Here is a 17,734-nt window from a genome sequence, read left to right as displayed (position 1 = left end):
ATAGACTACCGGTATAATTGCACTCCTAGTTCACTCACTGAATGTATTGATTTGGAGCTGTCAAAATCTACGACAAAATCTTCCAGGTGCTTGCAATCAGTACACATGATTTCCCTAAGGCTGTCCTCATCTTCAAAAAACAGCAAGTGGCACTACGAACTTATATGTTTCTCTGTGTGTCTGTGACTGTCGGTCACTGACATACGTAGTTCATGCTCGATTGTTTCATTCTGAGAAATTCACTTACAAGAAAGAAACATTTGTTTCCGAACAAAAATATACATATATTGTAGTTACTCATCCGAAATGTACCGCGAAAAAAGTAACGCAAACTAGGTACGTTACGTAAAAATTTGTAACGCGTTACCGTTACAGTTAATTTGGGAAAAATGTAACGCGTTACTTGCGTTACATTACTTCCCAACACTGGTTTAGAGGAATATACAGGTGAATGCAAAAGTAGGTATGGCTGGTAATTATGTCATATTAATTATGTCATATTAATTATGTTTATTATATTTATTGCTTTTTATTATTTATTATATTTCAGATATGATAGACTGTAATTTAACAACCGACCAACGGAAGTGGATAATCAAACAACACTGAAGACAGAGAATGCTGAAAAGGATTTGACAGAAACAGGCTACCGAATTTGATATACTTTCATCGTTAGACTAACACTTTACAGATTACGCAATAAATCATGAAACTGGCTCCATCTGTAATGCGCCAAAGTGTAGTCGACCGGTCAGTATTATTACCCAGGGCAATGAAATGTTAGTTGCGAGGCATGGGCATTTAAAAAAAAAGCCCATGTTCGTTTTTTCTCGTAGATCTTTGGTGCGTCGGATGCAACGTTTAAGTTTGAAAAGTTCTGATCAGATCACCGATTACAATTCTGTGAGGTAATGTTGAATGCAGAAAGACAAGGTGATGGTATCATTCGAAAAGTGCGTTGGTCAGACGAAACTATTTTTAAACTTTTAGGCGCTGTTAATAGGCATAACTGTGTCTTTATTTATTACGCAACAGAAAACCCACATGTAACATTTGAACAATTGAATCAACCTAGGGTTACAGTTTGACCGAGCATTTCATGTAAAGGGGTCATTTACTCTATATTAAAAAAAAAAAAAAAAATTAGAACTGTTACCCACGACATGTATCTTAATACACTACAGGACAATGTTATCCCACAATTATGGCAACATGATAATGACGACTTCTACTTTCAGCAAGATGGAGCTTCTCCCCATTATGACGAAACAGTTCGCGAATTTCTTGACAACGAATTACCCAATCGTTAGAGAGATCGACGAGGGCTAGTTGAATGGCCACCACGCAGAGTTGGCAAATCCATGGTTTTTATTGAAAAAACAAAAAAAAGTTTTTTTTTTGTTTAAACCAGGTTTTTTGGTTTAAATAATTTGCTCTATGTATTTATATTACATATGGACAGAAACAAGTTTTATTCGCCTTGGTGTTATTATGCAACAACCGAGTTATGCTAGAAGGGGTCACATAAGCTTAAAGTAGAATCCATCCGCTTCTCGGCTTACATCCGAGAGAAATAGTCCTTCATTTGGGCTCGGAACCGGGACTAGTTGGTCACAAATGCTATAAGTCGTCGATAGTCATTCACGAAGGACTCCTGACAAAATACGTTGTACTGATCTTTACATACTTGTTAATGTAATTGTCAAGAGTCATTTCAGAAGGAAAAAGATAATCAGTTGCACAAGTAAAACCATTATACGGAATTACATATGAACAATTTCAAAATACTGCAGAGCACAGAAGGGCTAAATTAGTCCAAGTGAGTTCACTACGACTTTTATTAGTCCAAGTTATAGAAATACAACGATTTAATTTGTATATCAGTAAGAAAAGTGAATAAAGATACAAATTATTTGAGTCCACTTTGTCTCTGACCCATTTATATATAAATAGTTACAAAAGATACTTCTGATTTCCATAAATGCCTCTCGTGGGGTTTGTATGACCCTTTCTTCCCAAAAAGTATGGCATTTCGATGTATTTTATCAATAGTAAACATTATTAGAACGAAACAATATTTAGAATTTTTCTTTGATTGCAACTGCATAATAATAATAATAAACTATAAAAAAATCACATAAGAAATAGGGATGGCCTTTTTCGAAAAATCTGTTTTTCGATTTTCGGAAATTTCATTTTTCGTTTTTTCGTTTTTCGCTTTTTCGAAAGATTTTTCGTTTTTCGTTTTTCGAAAAATTTTTCGTTTTTCGTTTTCCGAAAAATTTTTCGTTTTTCGTTTTTCGAAAAATTTTTCGTTTTTCGTTTTTCGAAAAATTTTTCGTTTTTCGTTTTTCGAAAAATTTTTCGTTTTTCGAAAAAATTTTCGTTTTTCGAATAAAATTTCGTTTTTCGTTTTTAGTTTTCGAAAAAGTATTTTTCGAAAAAATGTGGCCATCCCTAATCTCAAGATTAAAGAGATTCGCAGTCACGTCCGGATGTGTCCAACACTGGCACTAGTACCCGTAGAGTATATTTCTGATGGTTTGTTGATCAACATGGAGGCTGTCCGATTAGACGAAGAGTCGAAGTCTTCAATGATTAGGAGCAATGGCTGGAAAATCGAAATTTTTCTCCGGAAAGTTGGAATTGTAGCAGTCACAGGAATCGAACAAATAAAGCAGTAGAAGACTGACACAAATGCTTAAACAAAATATTATCCAGAACCCCTGCACATTTCCAATCTTGTGAAGACTATTGAGGGAAGATTCTATATGTAATCATGTTTTCAGAAGAATGGAAATGCTGAGCATTACTCAAAAGAACGGAAAAGCCATGTATATGAAAGTTGACGATAGGATACAGTCAATAATTCATAATTTGAGAGAACATGTTGACCTGAGAAAATGTCTCAGTCGCTTGAGCTTTGTATGTACATAACCTTGAACAATTTCCTATGGGGGCGCGGTGGCTCAGTGGTAGAGCGTTCACCTCCGGTGCTTGGGGTCCCTGGTTCGATCCCAGCTCGCACCGTGTGGACCTTGTGGTGGACAAACACCGTGCTCGTGGGTTTCCTCGGGGTTCTCCCGTTTCCTCATTTCATAGCGTTGCACCATTTCATCCATTATTTTGCTCATCAGCATCTCCCTTAGTTACGCAGCCCCATTCGAGGTCCCTCGTGACTATATGTTTAGCGTATGCGTTTTCGGTTCGGGAGACCGGGTTCGATTCCAGCCTGGAGCTTAAGTGGTTTGTATCTCATGTTATGCTGAGTTCACGTCTCTATAGCTGAGTAGGACGCTAAACTAAAACCAATATCCTCATCATCATCGGAACACATTTGCAAGGTGTTGAGCTTAAAATAAAAACTAGATTGCGAATCTTCTATTTATATGTTTTCTTTTCACTTGAAAAATATTTTGAGTCTCTTTAAAAGAAGAAAACACAACAGTCATTTGAGATTTTACATTTAAAGAAAGAAAAAAAATGATTAATTAGGCTTATATTATATGGAACTTCTCCACTTTATAGTATAAAAATTTGAGATGGACCATTTATCTTGATACGCCCATGTAATTTTGAAACTAATTGACAAAAATGGCTGGAATTTTGTAAGATGCAAATAACGACAAGGGAACTCTGTCTAATAAACTCTGCAGTACCAACAAATTAATAGTGTTGCCAACATAATATAAAGTTATATTTTTAACGCCACTATGCCATGTTATTACATATCTCAAATCTAAATATTAAACGAAACCTTACAACACAAATTTGTTATTCAGTGTTGCAAATTAAGGACGCTGCAATGTGACAAGCATCTAAACTTTAGAAACCTGATAATAGTATTAATAAAAGCAGAGGCGGATTCAGGACGAATTCAACGGTGAGGAAAGAAGGTAATGAAAGATTCTGTTTTCTCTCTCACCGACTTTTGCAGCACTAGTGATTGTGAAACTCAGGAAGGTGAATACCCTTTCCCCCCTGGATCTGTCTATGAATCGAAGTGAGACGGACAGTGAAATGCAAACCCGAAATACCTTAGTGTCGAATACTATGACCATGGCTTATTTCGAATGAATACAAGAAATTAAAAATTAGACTTTTTTCGAAAAATTTCTTACATAAACAGAACGTCTAATCACGTAGGTGATTCTCAAAAGACGTAAACTTCTCGGAGCCGTTACAGCAATTTGATATCTCAAATCGTTCAGGAGATATGAAAAACGTGAATACTGATAGTGATACTCCTAAAAATGACGTATTTGGGGATTGTTCGTAATGTATCTTGACTCTCTTTGCTTTTATAACATTACAGAAACAGATTTTGGTACTTGTAATTACAATAAATTCTTGCAATTACATAATTTTAACCAGTGTTGCAAACTTTACCAATGTGTATCACATCTCCAGATCAGTTTGAGATATCAAATTGCTGTAAACTGCATTATGATCTTTACGTCCGTTGAAAACCTTCTATGTTGTTGGATATGATACTCATCCAAGCAGTTATCGAAATAAAATCTTTCTGGAAAAAAAGTCAAATTTTCAATCCCTTACGTGAAGACTAAGGAGCATGGAAGCTTCTCAGTTGCGGCAAGTGACTTGTCAATAATGGCAGAATACCTATGATGACAACTTTGTACCTATTTATTTGAAATAAATCATATCATGATCATAGTATGTAATGTGCTAATGTGCTGTGGATGTGCATGCTCCGTCCAAGTTATTATTTATTACTATTATAGAAGCCTAAAACATTTGGATCTTTGAAGGCCCGTGATGGCCCACCGGGACACCGGGACATGTCCCGGTGCGCCCTCCCAAACATCTCATTATAAATAAAGGTACAACTTTTTTATATATATAGATCTAATAAATTCTTACATTTATTATTGCTAAAGAACTGGTGGTGAATACAGCGCGTTCTTTACATAAGACGCCCTCGCGAACTACATCAAAAATAAACAGTTTTATTTATTCTTCTGTATGGCACAATTTTGTACAATGAATACATACTGTTACTGTTGGTAAAAAACCCATGAAGGTTACAGTGCGCCCTCTATATAAGGCGCCCTTGCGGAACCTCACCAAAGATAAACGGTTTTATTTATTCTTCTGTATGGCATAGTTCTGTACAATGAATGCATACTATTACTGTTGGTAAAGAACCCGTGAAAGGTACAATGCGCCCTTTATGTAAGGCGCCCTTGTGAAACCAAATCAAAGATAAACGGTTTAATTTATTCTGCGGTATGAAACAGTTCTATACAATAAATACTTACTGTTACTGTGGGTAAAGAAACCGTGAAGAGTACAGTGCGCCTTTTACGTAAGGCACCCTTGCAAAACAACATCAAAGATAAAAGTTTAATTTATTCTTCTGTATATTGGTGGATCCACGACCACGTGGGGGCAGAGGGGGCGACAGCTCCCCCAAAGGTATTTTACTTCCAGTTTACTTTCGGAAATAAAAATATTGTCTTTTCAATCTGGCCGATCCAATCTGTGTGACAAGCCTAGCAGAGTCTAATCAAAATGTATGGTACTTAATACAGACATATTTGAATTGTGAATACTTCTGTCCCTAGTTCCTTGAGACTGTCACCATAAGCCGCAAACGAGCGAGAATGATTTATTCGTTGAACGAACAGCTGTAGGAAGAAGGAAAGATGGATCACTCTTTGAACTAAAAATGTATATTTTAAAACTATATCCTAGAAAAAAATGATGTGTGATTCAAAACCCGAATCTTCAATTACGTTTACTTTGAATAAAGAGAAATATAGAATATTCAGCGCTCCTTACCGAAAAGCTCTCTGAATCTAAAAGGAGACTTTTCGGTTGGTTGATTGATTGATATGTATTTATGTCGTTTGTCAAAAGCGATGCTTTACACAGTGGTGCCCACCCCCCCTTATGTCCATGACGCACCCCCCCCAATTGTCTATCCGTGGGTGTTCTTCCATGAAAAAATCTTCTTTTCGATTAATTTTACCCCCCCCCCATCAAACATATTTATATAGATTTTTACCCCCCCCAAATATTTCAATGACGCAGTTTGCGTCATAGCCCCCCCTTGTGGGCACCCCTGCTTTACAGAACGAGAACTAGAGTTTAAAGTTGGATCTGAACCACTGCAGTGCGTTCTATGTTCACTTACCTTGTATCAAACCACAGAACCTCATGCATCAATTATCAAAGGTATGTCCGCTAGCTACTACATCAACAAAGAACTGTGACTTTTGGGGTTCAACACGGAAACATTCATTGTGACTTTTAATGGCATTTCATCTTTTCTTAGGAAATAATACAAGCTACAAGCTGTTATTGTAATCATATATAAAGAAGTCGTCCTGATCTTCACACAGGCCAAACCGCTTAAACTAGAAACTTGAAATTCGGACAGTAGATAAGATTTTCGATCTAAGGTATCACTAAGGAAGGATTTTTGGGAAATTCAAAGAAAGGAAGGGGGAATGGGGTGGGAATTATTTTAATAAGATGATCATCTCTCCGAATCCCTTAAGGTTAGAAAACTGAAATTTTGATTTTGATTTCTCATTTAAAATAATGCGTTTCAACATTTTTTGATACTTCAGTAAAATGGGGAAAAGAGGTGTAAAGAAAAGGGGGCGGGGATTGCGATTATCATAATAAGATATCAATATCTAAGAATCTTTGAAGGTTAGAAACTTGGAATTAGATATATGGACTTCTCACTTAAAACAATTCAATATATATTTCAGCGTTTGTATTATTATTATTATTATTATTATTATTATTATTATTATTATTATTATTATTATTATTATTATAAGATGCCTATATTTCGGGATTCCTTACGGCTAGAGACATGAAAGTTGCTAATTTGATTATTCATTTAAAATAATGAAACATGTATTTGAGCATTTTTTGCCACTTAACGTACAGTAGAAAGGAAAAAAAAAAAAAAGGTGAGGGTTGACTAAAATGCCTTGCGAGGTGTTTGAATTTCGTGACAGCGTTTTAGCTCGATTCAATTATATGTATATGAAAGACACAGAAGGGAGAACGCAAAATATTGTGCCACAATACACGTAGAAGCATTTTCTACATTTGTACAGGGCCGTATTCCGAACAAATTGGGGGTCTGGGAGCGAAATCCCACCTAGGTAAAGGCTACTATAATATAATTTTATTGTTGTTGTAGGCATACATGTTTCTAAATGCTGCTTTTAAGAAATTAATTAATAGAGCCAATTTCCAACACCCTCTTCCTCGTCTGGTCTTTTTTTTTTTTTTTACATACTCAATTATACCACTGCAAAAGCAGAGTATTCGGACAAAATACCCTATACGGTGTTTAAAGTCCCCAGTTTGATTCCCGTTGAGGGTACATTTCAACGAAAAATGTGGTTCGGATTCCATTACAATCAATAAGTGCACGTCTCCTTTAGCCGTCATGTCACTACCATGGAACGTTAAGCTCAAGCAACAAATCAAAATACCCTATGTATAGAGGTCTACACTTTTGTAATAGTATCCTATATTTGTCTTCTTGCTCTCTCCTGCTTAAGTTAAAAATTCCTGAATGTACCAGAAATTGAATTCCTTACACATTCATCTTTAAATGCATCAATTGAGTATAGTTGGGGGCTTTTCTTGAGAAATGAACTATTCCATGCACACATAACGTCAAGGCTTATCAATGACTCCCCAACTCCTCGTGAATCCTGGGTTCTATACCAATCATAGAAATGTTTTCTTCATCTTTGATACATCAGAAGATTTTGGTACGACTTATGTAGCCGCAATCTTAACGCGCACTGAAGAAAATGTCAATAATGTTGATAAACTGAAATCATGGTGAAATATTGAGTTTAGCAAAACGAAACGTAACGGAAATCCAACATCTTGCCCTCAGGAAATGTTCTTACCATAGCGCCATAGATCAAAGATCAGATCAGAGAGACAGTGAAAAAAAATGTCATGGATAGGGGTCGACGAACGTCAAGGCATTCTATTGGATAATGAAATTGATAGTTATATCAAACTTCATGTTTTCTTGCGATCACTTTAGTGAAACAAAGGGAAGCTATATTTATATACACAGAGGAGATATGGGAGAGGCTCGTGGCAGATAACAGGTGACATATAAATGCAATCGTCAATATAGTACTTTGTGTAAGTACTGTGCAAGACAGTGCATCTGATATATTGTGGTGACTAAGTGTGAAGTGAATTATGATACCGCCACGCCTCCGAAACGGAAGTTCGTATTTAATTTAACTCTAGAGAAAGAATATACTTTCATAAAAATAATAATAATAATAATAATAAATCGGGTCACAAAATATAATCTGAGAATCAGGTTTACGCCCCCCATCCTCTCCAGCCCCGGATTCATATGTGTCCCATTTTTGCACATTAAAATTCTGGTCACTTTTAGGCTATCTCATCTTCCAGAAAGCGAACCGCACCTCCAAACGATACCTCTGGATCCGCTAGTGCTTCTGTATGGCACAGTTCTATACAATATACATACTGTTATCGTTGGAAAAGAACCCGTCAAGGCACCCTTGCAAAACAACATCAAAGATAAACGGTTTTATTTATTTTTCTGTATGGCTTAGTTCTATAAAATGAATACATGCTGTTACTGTGGGTGAAGAACCCGTGAAGGGTGCAGTGCGTCCCGCGCATACAGCACCCTGCGAAACACCACGTTAGAGGGAAGTGGTTTTAATTGTCCTTCTGTATATCAGTTCTATATAGTAAATTCATATAGTCATTGGCGCAAATCCCGAGAGGATGAGGGGGACATGTCCCCAACCTTGGAACTACGGGGGACTGTCCCCTCAATAATTCGATTTGAAATGTGTTTTGGGGGGAGAAATGTGATGATTTGTGTCCGACTGCCACAAAGGAAAGTGAGATGAAATTGATGTCTCTTGGCTTGTTTCATTTTAAAAAAAGAATCGTATTCTTTCATATTTCAAACTGAATTTCGTATCCTGGCGTATTTACGTCACACCAATCTGTATTAATTCAGCTCCCGTTACTTGGACACAAATTGCAATAAGTGTCAGAAAAGGATATGTGCCTCTCCTCATGCTGGAAAATTGTATCAGCTGTAGATAGGGCATAAATCCCGAGGGAATGGGGAGCCTGCCCCCCAATTTCAATACATTAAATTCGTCTTTAATTATTGTTAGTCTATTTATTTAATTCCTGTAACGATTCCTATAATGCTATTGAGATCATCATCATTTTTCTCAAATAACAGTATTCTTGCGTCATATATAATTTATTTTCTTTCTTCATAGTTTTGGGAAAGTCATTATTTAAGTTATTATAAAATAAGTGTCCTAAAATTTAATGCGATCTAAGTAGAAGCATACCAATTACAAATATGCATGTATTCAGATTTCAGAATAAGTTCATGGCACTGATTTGTAATACTGATATTTACCACTATTTCATCTACATCGCCTGATATATAATATACATGTTCACCTCAGAAAGCAGATTCATCTGAGTCTCATCTGCCCCTTCGCCACCAAAAAAAGCCTTAAATCTGCCCGTCTCCCAATATTGAAGACAACTGTGCTCCCCCAGTTTCTTTGGGAGCCACCCTTGCACCGCCACTGCACTTTATCCGATTGTACACTAATGGAATCTATGACTAAAAATAATGGACATTCACTTTTGCCCAATTTCAATCCGACATTATGTTCTGGAGTATGTCTGTTTTTGCATTTTTCCGAAAATTTTCGGATGGTCATCGCTCCGAGGCATTTCTACACCCAGGTTGGTCTATACTTTTCTTTTTATCTTGGAGACAGGAATTAAATCTTCCAAAAGACACACACACACACACACACACTCACGTTTGTATGAGCGCCCTCTTGGTAGACTTGTCCACCGCCCTCATTAGTAAGCCAGCACGGGCCTGGATCTTTGTGGATGTTTGTGATACTGTAGCATCCTTAGTTTGTAACAAAATTTCAGCCTTTTTTTTATATTATTCTAAAAGTTACAAGAGTGTAAAGATAAATAGTCCACTAAGTGTGTTCGTGTCACGTTATTTTTTTATTTTTACTCTAAGAGTGTCAAACACGAGTATCCTCTAAATAAATCTTATCTACCCCACTCGGGGAGGGGGCTAGAAGATTCAAATGACACCAATGTACAATCACTTACCTCTGTTTCTTTTGTGGCTCCATCTCTGGATCACCCTCGGCCTCAATAATCTCTTCCAGTGACTGCTATCTTGATGTTTCCTGTATAACACCAACGTGTCGTGATCTTAAATGGTACCACAAGCCAGTCGTTGAATTTCGATTGTGGATAATACTTCGACAGTAATTGCATTTTGAAGAAACACCATCATTTTCACGAGTGAAATGTTCCCATATATTCGACTTTCCCATTGTAAATACTTCCCGAAAATATCTCTTCTTGCGGTTATCTTATATAGTTCGAAACAAGCTCTGCGTTGGTAACTGATATAATGAACTCAGTTGGGTATTCCTCATAACGAACTAATGCTTCTCCCACTAGGCCAATAAACATATCAGAAGTGTTGATATCGTAGGACACGTATCATTTCTCTAAACAACAATCTTTTATTGTTACCAAAATATTCAGTCACAGCGAATACGAAACCACGTACCGTATCAACAAAGGCGAGTACGAGATAGCTAGCTAAAAGCAGTCTCAAATAGCTATTACGATTAGAACACGCCGCATCAGCGAAATAAGATACTATTCAATTTCAGTCAGGGAGTAAAGCTTATCTGTATGTAATGATGCGTTTCTTTTCTTTTGTTTATAACTTCAATCAAACCAGGCAGGGAAGGAAATGTTGCTCTTTCGCAACTTCAAATTTCTCATCAGTTTCGTTTCGTCCCTTCGTGTTCCATCTCCTTCTGTTTCGATTTTTTTCATTTTTCGTTTTCCGAAAAATTTTTCGTTTTTCGTTTTCCGAAAAATTTTTCGTTTTTCGTTTTCCGAAAAATTTTTCGTTTTTCGTTTTCCGAAAAATTTTTCGTTTTTCGTTTCCGAAAAATTTTTCGTTTTTCGTTTTCCGAAAAATTTTTCGTTTTTCGTTTTTCGAAAAATTTTTCGTTTTTCGTTTTTCGTTTTTCGAAAAAATTTTCGTTTTTCGTTTTCGAAAAATCCATTTTTCGAGAAAGTATTTTTCGAAAAAATGTGGCCATCCCTAATAAGAAACATTTATAAACTTATACAAAAACAAAAGTTGCTTTTGTAGTATAATCTTTTTGAGTAATGAATGTGGAATTCAGGTCTGAATATAATACGAACAATATACGGGAGTGAAACGTGATAACCCACAAATGTATGTTCATCAAGACTTTACGAACACTTACACTTTTACGAACATTTTTCGTTTTTTGGTTTAAACCATTTTTTTTTAAATAACAGCTAGTTTAAACCACCTTGGTTTAAACCAGCCAATCCTGCCACTACGATCACCAGTCCTCTTCCCAATGGATTTCTTTTGGGGAGTTGTCAAAGACAAAACATTGTCGGAGAAACTACGCACTATTGACGACATGATTACTTCATAACGAAAGCTTATCAATAAATTAATAACAACAAAAACCTCTGTGCCAAAGTGTGCGTGAGTGAACAGAAACTAAGACTACTGGAATGTATAAATGCTCAAAGACAGTACTTTCAGAACCTTAGAGACTTGACTTAATTGCAATTCCTGTATCATCCTGATTGAGGTTTCATAAAGTTGTTTTTTTTTTTCATAAGCATAAACTCATTAAATGTATAACTACTTTTGTAACCCTGTATGTGTAAATTCTTACAGAAGTCATGTCCCATATATTTTCGCAACTAGAAAGGACTCCAAAACATCAACCGATTTTTCAGCATTTAGGACATCGATATCCACGATAACAAATCAAAAACGAGATTTTAAATTTAGAAATAATACTATTTAGAACTGTGAATAACGGTAAAGACTTTTTTTTTGAAAACATGAAATTAGATGAAATTCTTTCGTTTGCGAGTGAACACAGCGGGCATAACACTTTCTCCTTACACACGTATCTGCCACCACACTAACAGCATTTATTTTTGAGTCTGTGTGAACTTTGTAAGTAATAATTTCAGTGCAAAGTGATCAGTTTGTACCAGTAGCGTAACCAGAACTTTTGTTTGGGGGGCCTTAGTGTTGGGAGGCATATATATATGCGTTTGTTGAGCCAAAATGTTTAGCTTTAACAATGATGACAATAATAATAATAATAATAATAATAATAATAATAATAATAATAATAATAATAATAATAATAAGGGGAAAAGCACCAAAAGCGGGTTGGAACACGCTGCACTCTGGCTGAGATGTTATCAATAGTTTCTACTCTCACCACTAGGCGGAGCAAGCGCAGTTTAAACTAGTTGTGAGTGTGGATTAGTGTGTGAGGAGCATTGTTTTGTTTTTCGTTGTGCTAAGATTTCTGTTGATAATTCATCATAATCAGAAATCGAGAACTATTTAGAAGTAAATGATTTAGTCATTACATACTTTTATTCTTTAAGTTATTAAGTTTGCAAATCACCGTGGTTACTGCGCCAACTGATACTCTTTGGTAGTGAAACATGTGAAAACAAGTAGGAGTAAGGTGTTCTATAAACCGACGTACCCTTTCATTTACAATCTACAAACCTGTAAGAGGCCATAAAGCTACTCAAGCGGCAGTAATAGCCTCGTCACCATATAAAAAAGAACTATTACGTACGATGGAAAAGAAGATGCAGACAGAAACTAAACGGATTGCAGGTACACAAGAAGACTCAAAAGGAAATGCAAATAGGGCTAAGTCCCAATCTACATCTAGGTCAAGGAAGACGTTAAGGTATGGATAAACAGATGAAGGTTTAATGTCCTGTACCAGAGAGTAATGATGCATTGTTTTTTTTTTTTTTTTTTTTGCGAAAGACTTTTTTCGGAAGACACCAGCGGAGAAGAATGGGTTCAGTGTGTATCCTGTGAGGTCTGGGCACACAAAAAATGTGTCGGTGTGGAAGGGGACCTTTACATATACAATTATTATCATAGACAGAATGTGTAATTCCATAGCGATATTCCCTCTTAACCCCTTCAGTGTGGGTGGCGAGTTAACTCGTGTCTTAAAAACGCACCTGCTGTGCGGATGGCGTATATATACGATTTCATTTTGTTTTGGCTATTTTATATTGCGTATGGCGAATATACTTGCCCATAGTATGAGTTCTGTTATCCCGACAATATTTAGCGAGTTTGCGCTCAGTTGGTTTCAATTGTTGCTTAATTAAAAGAAGAGGAAAAAGAAAGAAATTGAAATAGAGTTTGTGCTTCGTCAAATTCAGTTTTCATTCTATGTTTTGTTTGAGAGCAGGCAGCACAGTAATGGCGTCAAAACGATATTTCAACGATGCTGACATCGAGGAAGAGTTATTAATTAGTGATTCTGATGTAAAAGATTTTGAAAAAGATTTAGAGTCAACAGGATTGGTCGGAGAAAAGTGATGATTGCGCTTTTAGTGATAATGACAAAAAAAAAAAAAAAACTTTTTACAGCGGTTCGCATCTGAAAATTACGCACTGAAGGGGTTAATGTTTACTTAACTTAAAAAATACCCATAAATGTGTAGATTATTTAGAACTGTGAATTGTGTCTAATACCACGATAGGACTATTTCTATCAGCACTTATTTCCACTTTTAATAAGCAAAGTATGGTGCAGATCTAACAGTATCTTAACAAGTAAACCTACTTTTGTGCGTAACAGAACTTATTCAAAGATATCGAAATATAAATTTAAAAAGATATGTTTTTCATATTCCAACATAATAATTTTCTGAAAGTATGTTGGTTTTGGGGCCTGGTTTCTAAAAATATGATTTCGGAGACAATTGAACAAATTGTCATAATCTTGGCAATATACGGCAATTTTTAAAACTGGTTATATGATTTTATTGAATAGTGTTGCTGGTTTAAGGAAATTATTTACTTTATAATCCCGGTTCTTCAGTTCAACTTTATGAGCCAAAAAACAAAATGGTATGTGATTTCCTCTAATAATAATAATAATAATAATAATAATAATAATAATAATAATAATAATAATAATAATAATAATAATAATAATAATAATAATAATAATAATAATAATAATAAATGCTCAAAAATGCTGATATTTTTAAAGAACGAAAACGATGTTGGCGAACAGCTTATCTAGGAACTGTTTAATGACATATTTTGTTTTCAAATAGAAAATGAAATGAAATCTTGAGGCTAAAGGAGACGGAGTTTTCAAATAGAGTACATGTAAGGCAATTGCTGTTTCTTCCGAGAAAAAATTACGAACATCAAAGTACCAAAGTGAATTGACGGAACCCTTTGGACGGACCCGCCCCCCCTGGACCCACCCCTTCCCTACGCCACTGGCTTGTACAGAACTACGAAATTATTCTACAATATTTTTTTTCTCTTGCTCTCTTGTCGGTGACGAACTTTAAACTCTCGTGGTGATATATAAAAACTGATACTTATCGTTTAAAAATAAAATATAACTCAATTTTTAGTACAAACTAAGCTATTAACATTACCTACACAAAAAGATACGCACCGTCAATTTTCAGTGTTATTCTGTGAGAACGAAAATGTGAAAGTGAAATCTATTATTGATATGTGGGCACTTGCGTGGCGTTAGGATCAGCTACGCATTCAGAAAATTTTCCACTTTCTATCTGATAAGCCGGTGTTGCCATGTTTCCCTCATCCTACCTCTCTCCCCAACATATCGCTATTCCTTCTACCCGAACGTCAAAAATTAGAACGGCAAAAGAATCTTTTCAACTTAGGATAATTTATTATTGTGTTGTATTGGATACAAAATTTAATTTCAGTTTGTTTCAGTTTGTCTATTAATATCTAGGATCTGTGTAGCTATTTGTGTGAGTTTTTTACTTGTATATTATATATATCGGCACGTTTGGTGCACATTGCTGTTCCTCTATTATAATAATATATTTAAATTCTCTTGTACTTTGATTCCTTAAGACAATGATCACGCGGAAAATAACCCACAACGAAAGATTTACTAACGATGCAATAATTCTAATTTTTGAATGTACATATTTTATATCGCGACCTCCTTTAATCACATCCTCTTACCTGTGACCCCCAACAATTAATTTCCGGTTTGCAATAAGTTTTTGATTATTGCTGCCTATTTGCTTACAGTTGTAAGTTGTATTTGAAATGAAATGAAATGAAATTTTTGAGTTTTACGTCCCACGATTATGCCGGCTAGGCTAAAGGAAACGGTGATGATGAGAAATGAATGAAATGGTGGGATGAAGAAAGTGGGAGGAAACGGGAGAACCCCCAGAAAACCCATGCACACGGAGTTTGTCCACCACAAAGTTCACTTGGCGCAAGCTGGGATCGAACCAGGGACCCAACATACCAGAGGTGAACTCTCTGCCAATGAGCCACCGCGGGCCTGTAAGTTGTACGAGTATTTATATTCTGGCATTTCAATACGCATATTTTCACCAGTTTCTTCCTCTTTTATACCAACTGTTTTTTAAACTAATAAGTATACAAACTATAGGAATGGCAAAAATTATCTGGAATTGGAAATTTTACTTTTCTGGATTTCGAAAAATTCCGATATTCGGAAAAATTCAGAATTTGGAAAAAATCCGAAATTTAGAAAATTCTGGATTTCAGAAAATCTGGAATTCAGAAAAAATCCAGAATGAATTTTTCCAAATTCCGGATTTGTTCCAAAATCCGATTTTTTTCTGGATTTCAGAATTTAAATTTCTGGACTTTTTCCGAATTCAAGATTTTTCCAAAATCCGGCTAAAGATGTTGAAACAAAAGTAATCTTAAAATTGGTGCTGGCTAGATAGGAGATCAGAACGCAACCTGTTGCATTTTCTTTCTGAATACTAATTTCATCATAGGGTTACGTTGCTAACAGTGTGTAAGAAATCAGTTCATCCAATTTCTTTTAAAAATATATATTTTTCGCGCTAACTCTAAAAAAAAAAAAAAAAAAAAAAAAAACATTTCTAAGCTGTCTAGGACTATAATTTCTTTTATTCATTTCAAAAACCGGAATATATCATTTTACGGCGAAAATTAGAAACGTATAACGCAAAATGTACCAGGAAAACGTAAACCTTATCGAAAAAACGTAAGATCTGGCAACCCAAAACTCTGTGCACCAAACGCGGGTGTTTGGCCAGCGAGGAGGGCTACATAGTGACGATTCTCCACAGATAGATATAGATACTGACTAAGAGGGTAAATTAATTCAATTTTCTCTACTGATAAATCAATTAGAATCCAATTAAACTATTTAATGTGTGTTCTATTTCTAAACAATTGAATATGACATAAATATCGATATATTATATAAAATGCTAGTCTCATATGTTTGTCCTGTCTCCAATCCTTTCGACAATGAGATTCGAAAACCACAAGTGCTAGAAACGTGCCGTTTTTGCTGGTCGATTCCAAATTTTATGTAGATTGCCCAGTTCTAATTGAATATTTTTAAAAAGTGGCCGTTATTTCTTTATTACAGTTTTAGGGATATACTGGAAGCGTGGGAATTTTTAAAAAGCATAATATTCTATGAGTTATACGTTCCAATACAACATAGTTGAATACACGGGTTATATATCCCTCAGGCGTTTGTATCATGGCCAAGTGATAATGAAAAACGAAGGATAACCATCTTTCCAGGCTAAGATGAATCTTTATTGTTTCGAGTGTTTTGTCCAGTGAACACATCCTGACTCAATCCTGACATTATAGTTAATTATGTATTGCTTATTACGTACTGCATGCAAGAAGAAAGAAAACACTGATCATAGCATGAATTAAAAACTCCAACCAGCAAGTAGGCTCAATCTTGCAAACGGCAAGAGATATTCAAAAAACAAAACAAACAAACAAAAAAAAAAACCTTCCCCTAATGGTACCCCTTGCCGATTTTTATAGACATCTTTCACCTCTGTTTGTAAATGAATATGTACAGATGTTTAGGAATGACAAGGAGATTCATGCTCGTATGTGAATAATGCGCTGTACAGAGAGCGCAGGTTCAGCTAGTGATCTATTTAAAATAAATATACGATATTTAAACGAGTAATAAATAAAAAATATTCAATTTGAATTTCTTATTGACTATTAAGGTAAATAACGCATTAAAAATCACATCGTTCTTTAAAAATTTTGTGAGAATTTGATGATAAATACAAGAATATATAAACTAGTCACACTAAAAGTTACCACTCAACATTCACACAGAACAGAGAAAGAGGAAGGAAAGAATTATAATTTGCTTCGATAACAAAAGTTATAATTACGCACTGAGGCCATAAAGAGGAGAAGGCAAATAATATAAACACACCCACCCACCCACCCACATACATACATACATACATATATATATATATATATATATATATATATATATATATATATATATATATATATATATATATATATATATATATATAGATAGATAGATAGATAGATAGATAGATAGATAGATATAGATATATAGTTTAATTTCTGGCGGTACGCAACTGTACGGCGTACCGGTATCTTTTTTATGGAGAACGGAATATTTCTTTTTCTGTCTTAAAATATGGTTGACGAGAAACTTCGAAAATACCAAACAGTAAATATATAATTTTATTGAAATTC

The 17,734-nt window shown here is 35.2% G+C and overlaps 2 protein-coding genes across 5 annotated transcripts in view; one reads left to right on the top strand and one right to left on the bottom strand.

The window, feature by feature from the left end:
* LOC145668211 (uncharacterized) overlaps positions 1–17,734 on the bottom strand; it is a 65,750-nt gene that overhangs the window by 20,745 nt on the left and 27,271 nt on the right. The window contains exon 1 of one of the 3 annotated variants that reach the window (XM_081735860.1): positions 14,631–14,779. The exons of the other annotated variants lie outside the window; for them this stretch is intronic. The gene's annotated coding sequence lies outside the window, so the exon portion shown is untranslated. Of the gene's footprint in view, positions 1–14,630; positions 14,780–17,734 lie in introns of those variants that run through there. 3 annotated transcript variants of the gene reach the window in all.
* LOC145668213 (uncharacterized) overlaps positions 12,743–17,734 on the top strand; it is a 65,779-nt gene continuing 60,787 nt past the window's right edge. The window contains exon 1 of one of the 2 annotated variants that reach the window (XM_081735864.1): positions 12,743–12,875. The gene's annotated coding sequence lies outside the window, so the exon portion shown is untranslated. The remainder of the gene's footprint in view (positions 12,876–17,734) is intronic. The other variant, XM_081735863.1, reaches the window with a different exon arrangement.

The sequence above is a fragment of the Thermobia domestica genome, chromosome 13 (genome assembly GCF_964235325.1).
Source record: "Thermobia domestica chromosome 13, izTheDome1.hap1.1, whole genome shotgun sequence".
Classification (NCBI taxonomy): Eukaryota; Metazoa; Arthropoda; class Insecta; order Zygentoma; family Lepismatidae; genus Thermobia; species Thermobia domestica.
The sequence above is the reverse complement of the archived record's forward strand: the minus strand, read 5'-3'. Positions and strand labels throughout refer to the sequence as shown.